Source organism: Rhineura floridana, chromosome 7, assembly GCF_030035675.1.
Source record: "Rhineura floridana isolate rRhiFlo1 chromosome 7, rRhiFlo1.hap2, whole genome shotgun sequence".
NCBI lineage: Eukaryota > Metazoa > Chordata > Lepidosauria > Squamata > Rhineuridae > Rhineura > Rhineura floridana.
The window spans coordinates 2,532,832-2,548,150 of NC_084486.1; the positions used below are offsets into that span (position 1 = coordinate 2,532,832).

The following is a 15,319-nucleotide window of genomic DNA, read 5'->3' on the forward strand; positions in this document are numbered from 1 at the left end:
CACCTTAAAATGCTACACAACACACCAGAAGCATCCATGTATATGAGGCAAGGCTTAGAACAGACCAGGGATGTTCTGAACCCTGTTTGAAACATTTCCGTGTAAATAGGGGTGTACAGAAATGCGAGCAGAAATTGCCGATGATCGCTTATTTATCCCGTGTCTGGAACAGAAAACAATCCAGTAAATGCAATCTGTATTTGGTGGTGGTGTTGCTTTCAGTCTGCAAACAATATGTAATTGATTATATTTCCCTCCTTTGCTATTGCATTTCCTTTGCACTGAAATGCTTGAGGTGGAATAATAAAATGACAACATAATTTACATAATTTAAGTAATTGATTATGTAAATTACCTAAGTTACATAATTTCACTACAGCAGACAAATAACATCGTTTTTGGCAAAAGACAAACTGCAGAAGAACAGAAACAGTGTTCCATGTGATAAATATAGGGCAGAATGGAAAATGCCTTCTTACATCCCTGCTGTGTAAGTGCGCGTGGTATTACAGTCTTATATATATTTGGAGGCCTGTAAATCTATCAGCAGCTGTAGCCCCCACAGTCCTGGAATGTCAGTGTCCCTGATGATTGTGGGGCTTTTCCATCCCTCCTGCCTCTACACCTTGTTGGCTTCTTCTGCCTGTGCATTGGAACCTTACTTCCACCAAGAAATAACAGGGACTTTAGGACTTTCAAAGTTCTTCATAGCATGTCTTCCAGAAAGGTCCTCCCCTTTCTGTCTCAGACTATAACCCCTAGAGCAGTGGTGGTCAAAGTCGAGCACTACAAACATTGCAGGCTTCCAACTCCTATTGTTCGTGACCACTGGCAATGCTGGCTGGGGCTAATAGGAGCTGTCGTTCAGCAATACCTGCAGGGCCACAGGTTAGCCATCCCACCCCAGAGTTACCTGCACAAGTGATTTTTTTCTTTATTTTTAAAAATATTGTATTTTTTTCCAAAGAAATATAGATAAACCATACAAAATAGGAACATAAATCCAAAGGAGACCAGCAAATGCAATACAGATATTATAACCAAAACCACACATTGTTTTTATTTTATACTCTAGTCAAGAATCGTGGATAGCAGCTCACTGCTTGTTCTCTGAAACGTGGCTTCTGAATAGCTCCAGCCTGCCTGAATCCTTAAACCTGGATAAATTGTACCTATCCCCCCTCTAGAGCAGGGGTTCCTAAACTGTGGTCCATGAACCAGTGGTCCATGAGCTTCGTTCAGGTGGCCCATGGAATGTCTGTAAAAATAGTTAAAAATCATACAGCATCTAGCACTGAACATTAGAGTTACAACAGCAGGTCGGAAAATTATTAAGTGGTGTCATGGCCCCGTCAGAGGCCTCATCAGACGAGGATGACTCGGGAGTAACAGCAGCAGACCCAGAAGCAGCAGACCCAGAAGGAGAAATGGAGGAAACCCCTGAGAACCCAGCTCCTTCTCCCCCTCAGCTGCAGAGCACCCCAGACACAGCTGAAGCCCTTCAGCCAGACGCAGACAGTGAACAGGAGACTCCCCCCTCACCTGCAGAACGTAGACAGCAGAAGGTCAGGCAGAAGAGGGGCAGGCCTGTCCACTTAAGGCCAAAACGCTGAGGGCTCACACCTGCTGACAAACCTGCTCCTTAAACGTCAGGCATGGCTTCGTGTGTTTCCAGATTCCCTGAACCTTATCTTGGACTGACCCCTTGGGAATTGAACCCGGACCTCTACTGACCTCGCTTCTGGACTTCTGGCTTGGCACGTAAGCTTAGGATGGGCCTTGCCCTTATCATGCTTCATCCTCGTTAGCCTGGCAGACTTACGACCAGACTGCCAGCTAAGGACTTTCCCGCCCTGATAACTACCCAGGAATTTCCAGCCCCCACCAGCAACGCTGTCTCAGTGCAGAGCTGACAAGTGGTCTGCTAAGACCCTCAGCAATTTTCAAGTGGTCCATGGGGGGGGGGAGTTTGGGAACCACTTGGTTAGAGCAAAGATAAGTTTGCTTTGGAAACTGGAGAGCGTCCAAGTGGGAGAGGCTTACAGGGGAAGGCTGGCTGGTGCTTAGCTCACTATGAGCCAGGCCTGAATTTTAAATGGGGTCTTGGCTCATCTGAATTTCCAAATGGGAGGGTTCAGTTTCCAAATTCTGCCCAGTTCCAAATTCACTGACACTCCTACTTACAATGTGTAAACAACTGCCAAAACTCAACTATTTGGGTTTATCTCAATTTGGACCATAGAGCTGCTAAATCTCAGAGTTTGATCTGAAATTTTAGGGGTTAGCCCCCTACTCTGTGTTTCAAGAGAAAAGGAGTAAAATCTCAGGAACAGGGGTCAAAAGTAAGTGGGTGCAGACTATTTTCTGTTTGGCTTGAGAGCTTTTTCTACTTGTTCCACCTATCTTGTTCCTAAGGCTACACCCTGAGATATGAGTAGGGTTGCCAGGTGCCTGTTTTTTGGCTGGATACTCTGGCTTTTGGGGGTCCTCTCTGGGTCTCCAGGTGAGTCACCTTAATCTCTAGACTCTCATCTTTAACTTAAAAAAAAGTTTCTAGGTCGTCTGGTTCACAAGATATACACCAAAGCGTCAGCTGCCCCCCCCCCCGCAACTTCCGTAAAATGATCTCTTAGCTGGCTGCCTAACCCCTCCCTTTCAGGTTTGTAACCAATAAGTGAAGTCAGGCTTGTGATTTGTTGACCTCCAGACAGTGCCTAGAACTCATTGCAATGCCAGAAAATGGTTGTTTTTCCTGTTTATATGAAAATTTTATAAATTAAGTATATAGCGTTCAGGGTTTTTTTCCCCTTGTGTGCAGGAGTCAAACCCTGGGCTGTTGAAGAGGGCAGTGTTTTGAAAACCAATATGAAGTTTTAATCCAACATTTCCTTTTCTGGGAGTAAAGCTGTAATGCTAATCCCACGTACCTGGAGTAAACCCATGAATTCAATAGGACTTACTTTTGAGTAGACATGGTTAGGATTGCGCTGTAAATTAATGGGACTTTTGAGTGAACATAGCAAAGAATTGTATTTGTGTTGTAAATCTTTCTCTCCCCCTCCCATCCTATTTTTTAAAGCAATTAGGTATGGCTTATTTAAGTATCACAGTTTTGATTATGTAGGAAAGTAATACTGATTTTTTTAAAAAAATGTTCTGCAATGACCAACCGGTTCGACAATAAACTATTTTATGGGGTTGTACGTCTTTTTACATCTCCTGTGTGTGTGTGTGTGTGTGTGTGTGTATGGAGTCTTTCCAACAACCCTGTGAGGTAGGGTTGGTAATTGGAAACCAATGCACTGCACAATAAGAAATAAATCCTTTTAAAATCCAATAACTATAAAACAAGTCTAAGCAGTTGCAAAACAGCTTAAAGTGGCATGATTCTGAATTTTGGGTTGGGTGAATGAAGTTTATTTATTTATTATTTGTTTATTATTTGTTTTATATCCCACCCTTCCTCCCACGCCCAGGGTAGCAAACAAAAGCGCTAAAAACACTTTAAAACATCATAAAAACAGACTTTGAAATATATTAAAACAAAATGTCTTTTAAAACTTTTTTTTTTAAAAAAAGGTTTAAAAATATTAAAAAGCAATTCCAGCACAGACACAGACTGGGATAAGGTCTCAACTTAAAAGGCTTGTTGAAAGAACAAGTTCCTTATCACTTGAGGTTGCAGTTCTCTGCACACTTCCCTGGTTGAGTAAGCCCCATTGAGTACATTGGGACTTGCTTGCCTTGAAGACCTGGCTGTTCAGGCAGGCCTACAAGATTGGGACAGATTAATTTATGTTACAATTAAATTAATGAATGGCTTTTTAGCTTAAAATTGGATTATGTTGATCTATATGTATTGTTTTTATTCTTGTTGTTCGTCGCCTAGAGTGTCCCTAACCCGGACAGATAGGCAGCTGAAAAATAAAATTTATTATTATTATTATTGCTTCTGAGTAAACAAACATAGGATTGCACTATAAATATCTTTACAGGTTGTGTAAATAATAAACTTATTTGATAGTCATGCTTATATAAATATTTTTTCATACTGTGTCCCAGTAAGTATTTGATTTCACACTTTGGTTATAGATTATTTTTCCTCTACATTTTAATTGTGCCCTTCTTCCTTGGGGTGGCCATGGTCCCCCTTTGTTGTTTTCATCCAGAGATGGTGAGTAGCCCATGGTCACCCAGTATACTTTATAGCTCATTTCCATTTTTAAAAATAAAGTAAAATGATTTACATGCAGGCAAACTTTATTAAGTAGATCTACACAATATATTTAAAGCACATCCAACCCACATTTAAAGCGCATGATTTCCCCTAAAGAATCCTGGGAAGTGTAGTTTCCCTCTCAATTACAGTTCTTACCACCCTTAACAAACTACAGTTCCCATGATTCTGTGGTGGGATTCACGTGTTTCAAATGTGTGTTGAATGTGCTTTAAATGAATGGTGTGGATCTGCCCTAGGTATGGTGCATTCAAGAGTGAAGGATGAAAGGAACAATTTTAAATGATACTTTTTTAAACAGGGGAAGGGTTATAGTTCATTGGTAGGGCATATCCTTTGCATGCCAAGGTCCAAAATTCAATTTCTGGAAAAGACTATTATCTAGAATCCTGGAGAGCCAATGCTAGTCCATGTCATCAGTACTGAGCTAGCTGGTACCAAATGGCCCGAGTCAGTATAAGGCAGATTCCTCGGTTCCTAAAAGTGGGAAGAGACTCAAGAGCCAAAGTGACTCCAAAATTTATTTATGTATTTTATTTACAACATTTACAGTATATATCACTTTATTCTGAGGACCCTCCATGGCACAGAGTGGTAAGTGGCGGTAACACAGCTGAAGCTCTGCTCACGGCCGGAGTTCGATTCCAACGGAAGGAGGAAGTCGAATCTCCGGTAAAAGGGGTCGAGGTCCACTCAGCCTTCCATCCATCCGTGGTCGGTAAAATGAGTACCCAGCATATGCTGGGGGGTAAAGAAAGGCCGGGGAAGGAACTGGCAATCCCACCCCATATATACGGTCTGCCTTGTAAACGTCGCAAGACGTCACCCTAAGAGTTGGAAACGACTCGCACTATAAGTGCGGGGACACCTTTACCTTTACTACTTTATTGAAAAAAATCTCAAAGCGATTTATAGAAGGAATTAAAACAATAAAATTATTGGCAAAAACAGTTAAAGATGGGTATTTAAAAACATTCAAAATAATAAAACCAACAATGAGTTAAAACAGATTTAAAAACACAATAACTTCTACATGCCTGAAAAGGCTTGCCTAAACAAAAATGGTTTTAGCAGGTGCTGAAAAGAGGCGTCTGTGTAATGTCAATAGACAAGGAGTTCCAAAGCATAGGTGCTGCCACATTACAGGACTGATTTCTTACAAGAGCAGAACAAGTACTATGTGGCACCTGGAAAGCACATACAGATTTCAGAGCAGAGGTATTATGTGCTGATAGGACCTTACTCATGTCAGCAATTGTGCCGCAGCATTCTGCATTAACTGCAGCGCCTGGGTCAGGTTGTGCTGCATGGTGATTTCTGTGACCTTTGCTGACTGGCTGCCAGGAATTTTAGTTTTGGTTTTTGGTTATGAATCCTGACTGGTTGTGAGAGGCCGAGTTGTCTGCCATACTCATAGGCATCTTGTTGTGGTTGGTATGGTATTGCATAGGAAAGCATCACTGTCTTTTGTTTTTCTTTTCTATTTGCATTTCACTTATCTTTAACCTCGCTCCCTTACACCCATAAAAGCAACAGCAGTGGTTCCATGTGCTCAGCTCAACCCCCTTAAACCCACTGATGATTCATCTTGTTGGTTGCATGACGGTTTCTTTCTTGTCCAATAGTGGCAAAAGAGAATTCATATGCTGGGAAGTGTGGCTGCAATTGTTGTTGTTCCCAAGGTGCTGACTGTGAAGGTAGACCAAACCATGTGTGTTTTCTGTGTGTCAATTATTACTCACTGGAATTGGGTTGGCTGTCAAAGTGAGTTTATAGCAGCCCACAGGACAGACAGAAAGGGTAGAGAATCTTCTTACTCTTTTCTCAGTCGTCTTTCTGAAGTGAAGGGTCAAATCTGTAAAGAAGTTTGGGGCATACATGTTAAAAGATAAGGTCTGGGCATTTCAGGCAGAGGGTTGCCAACCCTGCTTGGATATGGATGTCTTTGCAGAGGATCCCTAGTCAAGCTTTATCCACAGCACAATCCAAATGATATCTACTCAGAAGTAAGTCCTGTTGAGTACTATGGGGCTTAGTCCCTTAGTAAGTGTGTTTAGAATTGCAGCCTTCACGGACATCAATCTTTACTCCATCTAACATCTCCACAACACTAGGTTCCTTTCTTTCTATAATGGCCTTCTGGTGACTAGCCTGGCCTGGGGACACTTAACCCCTTCTTGCCAAAAGTAAGTAGGCTAGATTAAATGTTCCTTACCCAGGATCCATCTTTTAGATTTCTATCTTAATTTCCAATCAGAGAAACGTTTTGTTTGAATTGTATGCTCCAAGCAACTGTGACATCACTAGGACCCACCCTTGTGACATCACTAGGGCCCACCCCTGAAATCTCAGGGTTTGGGATGCTTCTGAACTGGCAACCCTAGATATGAGGCATGGTCAGACACTTCTTCTGCCAATTCCACATACTGCCTTCCGATTTGCCAGGAACCACTCAGTGCACTTGCCTTTAGCTCCCATGACCTTTCCCCTTGTATTATAGCAGGGGTAGGGAAGCTCAGGCCCATGGGCCCAAGACAGACCTCCAGTCCTCTCTATATGCCCCATGGAAGCTGGAACCTTCCCCATGTCACACCTCTTCCCTGGGTCACAGCCTTCACTGGCCCTGTGACGTATCCTGAGCGTTTTTGCCTGGGTGGAATGTGTCCTTGAACTCTGAAAATGCCTCTTGCTTGCCTGGAAGGATGACAGAGGGGGGGGGTGAGTGTGTGTAGAAGGTAGCCTACTGAAGAAAGGTACTATTTACATTTGTTGCCCACCCACCCCAACTTTTGTCTTTGTTTCTGCCCAACACTGGCATGTGGCCCTTGAAAGGTTGCTCAGAAGGGAATGTGGCCCTCAGGAGACTTGGGAGGAGACTACGTCCACAGGGAAAATGAAGCCTAGAATCTTTCCCTCTTCTAAATATCCCTATCATCTAACATGGGCACTACCATAGTGTTCTTTTGTGCCAGGGCTGGCGCCAGGCATGACTGGACTCTTGGGCACCAGCCTGCTTTGAGCCTGTGGCGCTCACCCACACGCCCCACCTGCCTCTCCCATTGCCTCATGTTAACCGCTTGTGCACTGCATGTCTATGTGTACCATCAGCTAAGATGGCGGCAGGGGCTTCCCTAAGAGGGCTGATGCCCCCCCATCTTAGTTGATGGCATGCATGCACACTACGCTATGCACACGCACATGCCTTCCATCAACCTAACCGGCAGGGGTTGATGGCAGGCATGTGTGTGCAGCGCACAAACAGTTAACATGAGGCAATGGGAGACGTAGGTGGGGTGTGCATGCAGGCTTATTGAAGCCTTCACAGTCTGTATTGGGGGGTGCCTGGGAGCTCCCTCTCTGTGATCTACGTTGGGAGTCAACACTGCCGCAGAACACAGGATGGGAGTGCTACCTTCCCACTCTAGGGAGGGGCCCTTCGGGGCCCCTCTGGACTACAAGGGCCCTCAGCTAGGGCCCGACCTGGCCACTCTGCTTGGTCCCCTACCATTTTCTGGTTAGGAGTATGTCTCTGCCCCTTGGGATTTTAAAGGATTTCCTTGGCTCTGTGCCTCAGAAAAGGCCTTGCTCTGTTAGCCAATCTATTTTTGTTTTGGAAATAAATAGGCTCTCAAATATTCTCCTCAAAAATCTCTCTTGCAAAATTTTTAGGTTGAATATTCTCCAGGTATTTTCTCAACACTCTAATATTCTTTGAAATTTCTGAGTATTTGATATTTGTGTTTAATGCCCAATTATCTTTTAATTTCAATACATGATATTCAACAGTATTTGACAGTTGACATGTGATGGTATTTAGCACTTGATGGTAGTGATCGTTGGGACACAATAGTATATCACAGTGATTTTCACATTTTCTACCTTTAGAGAACACTTTCCACCTTGGCTTCACTGCCAATGAATGCCTATGCCTCTGTCGCAGAACTCCTGTGTGTTGCCAAGGATTCCGGAACATGTTCTGGGGTGCACATTCAGCTCACATGGTTAATCATCACCCACTGCAAACTGAGGTTGTATGTATGCCATACATTTAAATAGAGTTAAAGCCCCCTTCCCCCAGGATTCCTGGGAACTGTAGTTTGTTAAGGGTGCTGAGAATTGTCGCTCTGTGAAGGGTAACCGACAGTTCCTAGGATTCTGGGTGTGTGGGTTTGTGTGCTTTAAATGTATAGCGTGTATGCATCCTGAGAGTATGCACCTAGAACACACCAAACTCTCCTCTACAGTTGGCTAAGCTATCTCTCAGGGAAGCTTGTCCACTGCTAGTGCTGCTGATCTTCTCAGTGAGGAATGCTGATTTCAGAGCTTGGAAAAGTTACTTTTTTGAACTACAACTCCCATCAACCCAATCCAGTGGCCATGCTGGCTGGGGCTGATGGGAGGTGTAGTTCAAAAAAGTAACTTTTCCAAGCTCTGATTTAGTGGTTAATGTCAAACACAGCTAATGCCCCTGAGTCTAATCATGGAGTCCACTTCAGGAACTGGATTAAGACCCAGAACAACTAAGAACAACAGAGCTTCTCTCCTGGGCCAAATTACAACGGGGGGGGGGAGCAGGAGAGAGATTTTCATTGATACTGTGGGTGGAGAAAGTGGCGGTTTTGTGCAGAAAGGCCAAAGCAATGATACACACATTGTGGTATCAGTTCTGATGCCCTCTCATGAGCCCCCCCGTGGGCACTGAGGGCTATGGTAAAGCAGCCCTGAGCCCTCCAGCCATTCCCCCTGGTTGGAGAACAGTGCTGTGTGTGACCCCTAAGGGAGCTTCCTGCCCTCAGTCGTGGTGGGAGATGCTGTCCCATCACCAGTATTGGAGTCAGATTCTACTGCCAGTTTGATTTGCTTCTATACGTGGAATGGAAGGGGGTACCATATTGTCCTTTGCCTCAGGCAAGGAAAGGGTCATAGCTCAGTGGTAGAGCTATACATGCAGAAGGTCCCAGTTCACTCCACAGCATCTTCCTGTAGGACTGGGAAAGACTCCAGTGTGATACCCTGAAGAGCCAACTGCCGCTCAGGACCAGGGGTCTAACTTGACATATGGCCGTTCCTTCTGTTCCTGTCTCTTGGACCATGCCCCCTTCCCCCTGGGTTTTCTGTATTTTTCCTTTCATCAGTCAGTCAGTCTTCAATAGTCTTCATTGGACTGTTCTGAGTCCCCCACTCCCCTATTTTGTGTGTGTTACGTACTTCTGCAAACCTCAGATTCCTCCCTCTTGTGACTAGGTGATGCCATTTGGCTAAATAAGGATCCACACTCAAAACAATAAGCTCTCACTGATAAGAACATTTGCTTTGCATGCGGATCCATTGCAATAGGAAAACTCAAAATCCCAAGGACTGTCATTCTTTCAGTCCTGAACACGTCAGAAATCTCAGAGACAAAGAGGGAAGAAGGGGGGGGGAACCCTTCACTGCTGCTTCTGCTCTCATCCCAGTTTCTAGCTAAGTAAAGGGAAATGTGAGGAGGGTTTTTTTATTATTGCTGGGGAAACAGCAGAGCTAGGATTTGAGGAGAAGGCTTGGAGGAGGCTCTTTTTTGAGGCATCCTTTAAAGAACCCCAGGAGTTCCTTTCTGAGCCAAGCACGAACAAATGGTAACAGCATCCCCCATCCTTTGCTCAACCCCTTTTTAGTGAGAAAGCAGTTGTTGTCAAACTGTTAATGTCCAGTCTTCCCATGTTCTCATGTTTTTCTTATCTGATTTATGACCAAAACATAGCAGTAAAATACAATTGTAGCACCAGCCTACTCACTGTAGACAAGCAAAGTGCTGTTGAAGGTTTGCAGGGTTCCTGTGCCTTTAATTAAAAATATCCTGTTTGCAGGTCCTGCATGATGTATTGCTCTGTTGATTACAGCTGGGGAATTTGTGATGAACAACCTCTTAATTATGCCCCAGTGTCACTTTCTGTTCCAGGCAGTGGGTAGCCCTAGTTACCAGTTTCCTATTATTATTTTCTCATTTTGAATAGCAAAATTGCAGGTTTTGTTCTAAAAAATGAAAAAATAATGCAAGAAAACCAGTAATTAAAGCCTTCCCTACCTCCCTGGAAACAAAAACTAATACTAGGGCAATTAAGAGCAATACAATGGAAATAACATCAAACAGGAAACTTTTAATTAACATTGGAAAGAATGCTGAATGGGAGTTACTTGTGAGTACATATTGTGAAAGATCTTAGCATTGCTGGATAATATAGCACTTTATTAAAAGTGCTCTGTGGTACCTCTCTTTTAATCCCACTTGCAGCTAATTACAGAACAGCAGTGCTTCAGTAGTTGAAAGGACTCTAGTGTGGAAGCAGCCTAAGGCAGCTTCAAATAAAAACATCATGTAAGTAATCTGTTTGGGATAATTATTCATTACTTTTTTATCCTACTCTTTCTTCGAGGAGCTCATGATTGCTTGCATGGCCTGCCCACCCCCACTTTATCCATGTGCCAACTCTTTGATGAGTAGGTTAGGCTGAGACGACTGGCCCAGCATCACCCCATTTGCTTTATGGTGGAGGGGAGATGTAAACCCAGGTATTCCTAGTTTTATTCTGACATGCTAGCAACTATACTACCCTGGCTCTCCTGATTAATGTGACAGTGATTGGCTCAGTGATGAGATAGAAGTATCTCTGTGGCTAGATGGGTGCTGTGAATTGCAGAATTTTTTACAGGGTCCTTAGGTGAATTGAGAAACGTTCTGGTGGACCTTGCAGAAGAGTTGAAGCTCTGCTTGTGAGGAGTGAGAACAGGAGTGGAAAATTAGTAAAAAGGAATTTGTTCTGTTTAATTTTATATTTTCTTTTGTACATGTGTGGGAGGAGTGGATGAGATTAGAGAGCTGGTAACAAGGGATGTTTAAGACATGAGGCCTCAAAGGGAGTGGGCAGAAGGTGATGAATTTCATTCATTCTTTTTGACTTGCCCTTCCTTCAGCATCTCATGCCCTTTGGCTAATGTAGGCTGTCCTTCAGGCAGAGAACTGTACTTTTTAATATGATATACTACTGTAGGGAGTAGGTAGTATGGGACAGTATGATCTAGACATCTAAATAATTAAAATATTTGATTGAGAAATTGTCCAAAAGGGCTTGGGGTTGGTAAAGAGGTCTCATTCAGGAACCAGGATTTTTCAAAAATCCTTCATGTTGCTACCCTGTGTAGACACTGGTGGGAGATCGCACTTGGAGGTAGCATATTTCGTTAGTGTTAGCAAAAGCAGTGGAAAAGTTCCAGGGGCCTTTTTGCTGCCGTCTTCACTCCAGTAGGTTACTAAGAAACAAGATGAAAGAGGCCAAGTTGGTTGAAACTGGAGACAACAAACAACCATTGTGGTTTCTGGTTTGAGCAATAAGCCATGTTGCCACTGATGGCTGAATCAGTGGGGTGTGCAGGAGGAGACCCTGCCTGCACCTGGATAAATGGAGTGAGAGGAAGGAAGCAGCAGGTTACAGGAATGAGAAGCGAAAGAACGAAACAATGATATGCAAGGAACCAGATCCTCCATAAATCTGGTCCTCCTAATTGGCTCCGTGCCAAGTGACAACAGCTGAGAGCCTGGCCCTTTGGACAGTTTAACAAACAAAGACAAACCATCAGGCAGAAGGAGAGGGGAGGAAATGTCCCAAAGAGAGCATTTGAGGTTTGGCTGACAGGGGAGGGGGACAGTAACTGCACAAAGCTCCTTCCTTCTGACCTTTCAGCCACCATGACTGCTTCACCTCCGGCATGGCTATTATCCTGACCCAATGGAAAATTCAAATTTCCCAATCTGCCAGGGAGCTGCTAGCACCAGTCTTGTCACCTACCATCTAGCTGGGGCAGAAAATTTGCTGCCTCCCCCACTGTTGCCCCCATCTTCCCCCCTCCCTCCAGTGGTGCACATTCTTTCTTTTTTTTGTCCCTCTCCATGATCTGGTTTTCTTTGGTATCTCAGTCCTCTTCTGCCAGCATTCTTCACCCCCCACTCCTGCCCTCAGTATTCACACACAGTATTCTTCTTTTTCTACCTCTGTCTCCATTCTCTTATGTATATTTGCATGCTCTTTCAAGCACTCTCCTCTTCTGTCTTTTCTGTTCATATATATTTAGTATTTATTTACAAGCTTGATTTTTTTCCCCTGGATGTGAAGCCAAGCATGTACAGAAATCCTTAAGATGCTATAAAGCTGCTGAGGTATAAAATGGAAAGTGCTTACCCTGCCTGTACAGAAATATCTCACTGCATGGCGATGGAAGCCACCGGACCTGGGCACAGTAAATCTCACAGAGTTTAGCCTGTTTGTTTATACCATGATGAGAACACTGTGGGGGAGAGAGAGAGATTCTGCTTCCCTGTCAGGCCCATGGCACATGCCGGCCCATACATTTGGCATTCCCTGCATTACGTACAAAACATCCTAAAACCAGAGAAACCTCTTGCTCCATAGCCCATCCCATTGGGATCGTTTAGGTGGCAATTATTGGTGTTCCTTTCTCTCCTCAGCCTTATACATCATTAGCCCACCTTTTTTTTAACCAGGTCAATTTCTAAAGTTGTACATGTTGTGACGGAAGCGTGCATGTGTGTGTGGATGATTCAGGACACACTTCCTCACACAGCGCACAGTTAGGCTATGGAATTCACTCCCAGGAGATGCAGTGATGGCCGCACATTTGGATGGCTTTAAAAGAGGATTAGATACGTTCATGGAGAGGAATGGTTACTAGCCAGTCACGATGACTATGCTGTGACCCCAACTGAGGGCGAGAGGCTTCTGAATATCAGTTGCTGGAAACCGCAGGAGAGGGTGCTGTAGTGCACTGGACCTGCTTGTGCCTTTCGGTGAGGCAACTGGCTGGCCACTGTGAGAACAGAATTCCAGACTAGATGGGCTCTTATGTTCTTATGGGTTTGTGAATGGGTACTTCTGATTAGTTCATGGTGTTGCTTGTTGAAATCAGCATGTGGTCTAGATGCTTGTACTGGACTGTGTTAAATGTGGCGCATCATCCTGCCAGACTCTTGTCACCTCTGATTCTGAGCATATATTTATTCCCATACTATTTGGAATTGTTGAGAAGGAAGCATAATGAGAAGACAGGAGAGGCTGACCTTAAGAGGCAATGGTAGTCTTGGGGGAAAGGGGATGGGACCAGGAGGAGACAGGGCACAGCTGTGCTAACTAAGGAAGAAAGGGTCATGGGAATCTCCCCCTTCCCCTTACTTGGGAAAGACAGAGAGAAATACATAGAGAAGATGGAATGGGTGCTGGCAAGGAACTTTTTCTAAAAGTCCCTGTGTAAGGGAAAGGGGAGAAGGACCCCACTAAGAGTAGATACCTTTCAGCACAGCTCAGAGCAAAGCCACCTCCATCCAGGTCTGGGGGGGAACCCAAATTCCCATTCTAGGGAAGAGGAGAGTTGTAAGGAGCAGCCAGTATAATGGATGGTGGAGGCAGATGCGCTGCTCCCTATACTTAGATCCATGGGCAAGCTGAGTGGCATTTTCCATCAGGTCCTTGGGTTAATGAGTCCCAATTCTTAATCATCCCGCACTACCATTGTGAGTCAAAAGTTCCAGGCTGTTGTAGGGCTTACTCTGGGACCAGGAAGAAAAGGCATGCCCAGATGCAGGAGAAGAGTAGACCGGGAGCGGCTCCAGGCTTCAAGGGAACCCTAGGCAAATTATCCTCAGGTGAGGGTCCTAGTGGGCTTACTTGGCTGCAGTGGCAGGCGCTGAGCAGTGCTGGCAGCTGGGTGTAGGCACCCTTTTAATGTCTCACAGTGCCCGAAAGCAACACTAGGTCTGGGTCATTGGGGCAAATTAAGAGATGGCTAGAACCAGCTGCCTGATGCTGCTAAAAGGGCGTTGCATGTTGAATGGGGGGGGCAGCAAGTGGGGCTTCTTCTAAACCTTGAGTCCTAGACATTCACCTGAGCTGCCAAGGTATTAATAGCAATCCTGTCCACAACTCATAAGAAAGAGAATGCCAGATTCCCCACCAATTTCCTTGGTTAAATGAGCCCATCTCCCACCTTCCGGTTTTCTTACCTTCCTCTTTAAGAGATTGGGAAGGGTGTCAAGAGGATCTGGAGGTCAGGGTCGCTGTGGCATTAGGAACCAGGCCTGAGACAGCTGCAGGGAAAGGGGATGGTGCACTTCTAAATGTCCTGTGCGCTCTACATATTGTGAAAAAAGCTGTTGCATTCATCAATGTCAGGCACAGAGTTTGAATAAATTTGAATGCACTCAAGCGTGTTCCCTGCAGCTTTCTATAATATCACTTTCCAGTTTGAATATTTCACTTATTTTTTTTTTCAAATTTCTTTTTATCCACCTTTTCATCTTCCTTTTCTCTCTCCACCACCACCACCACCCCCCATATTCCTTGGCCACAGCACATGGTCGGTGGATGCATGCGCCTCTCAGCAATGCCCATGTGTGCGAGCCAGATTGTGCTGTTGGGGGTTATGCACTATGGGCTTCTTCCTATCAGGCTTCAGGGAACTGAAGCTGTGGGAGATGAAGTCGCCATTTGTTTTACAAAGGGTAAAACACAATAGAGCACTTTCTCACCAGAGGCTTTAACCTTTAATCGGCTTGCACAATATTGAAAATGTAAAACTATACAGACTACTAGAATGTGCCCTCCATTTCTCTTCTGCATGTCATCTTTCATTGAGAACAGCTGTATGTGGAATAAGAACATGAGAAAAACTCAAAGGCATATTTTAATCTTATTTGTGAAAACAGTGTTAGCCATGAGATTTCCATGCCTCCAAATTCTAGTCTTGTCACTCTGATTTACTATCCATCAGAAGCATTCGCTTGACATTGCATAGAAATAAGTATAAAGTATGCCCCCTTTAAAATCACAGTGCAAATTGTGAAGCAAATCAGTATCTGTGCACATGAGCTTATTTTATAGTAACAAAGTTTAATCTGAGTCTGTTTGAGAACTGTCCACCTCACCCCAAACTTGGGACTTCAGGAAAAGTCATCATGATGGCACTGGCTGGAAGGCAGATGGCTCCGAGTGAGTGAGTATACATAGGGAAACATGACTGCAGGCCAGGTCATGCAAA

At 44.3% G+C, this 15,319-nt stretch overlaps 1 long non-coding RNA gene across 1 annotated transcript in view; it reads right to left on the reverse strand.

Annotated features, from left to right (window-relative positions):
* Positions 1 to 4,818: 4,818 nt before the first annotated feature.
* Positions 4,819 to 15,319, reverse strand: part of LOC133388305 (uncharacterized) — a 63,074-nt gene continuing 52,573 nt past the window's right edge. Inside the window, exon 3 of the long non-coding RNA XR_009763728.1 lies at positions 4,819 to 6,092. This is a non-coding gene — a long non-coding RNA (uncharacterized LOC133388305). The remainder of the gene's footprint in view (positions 6,093 to 15,319) is intronic.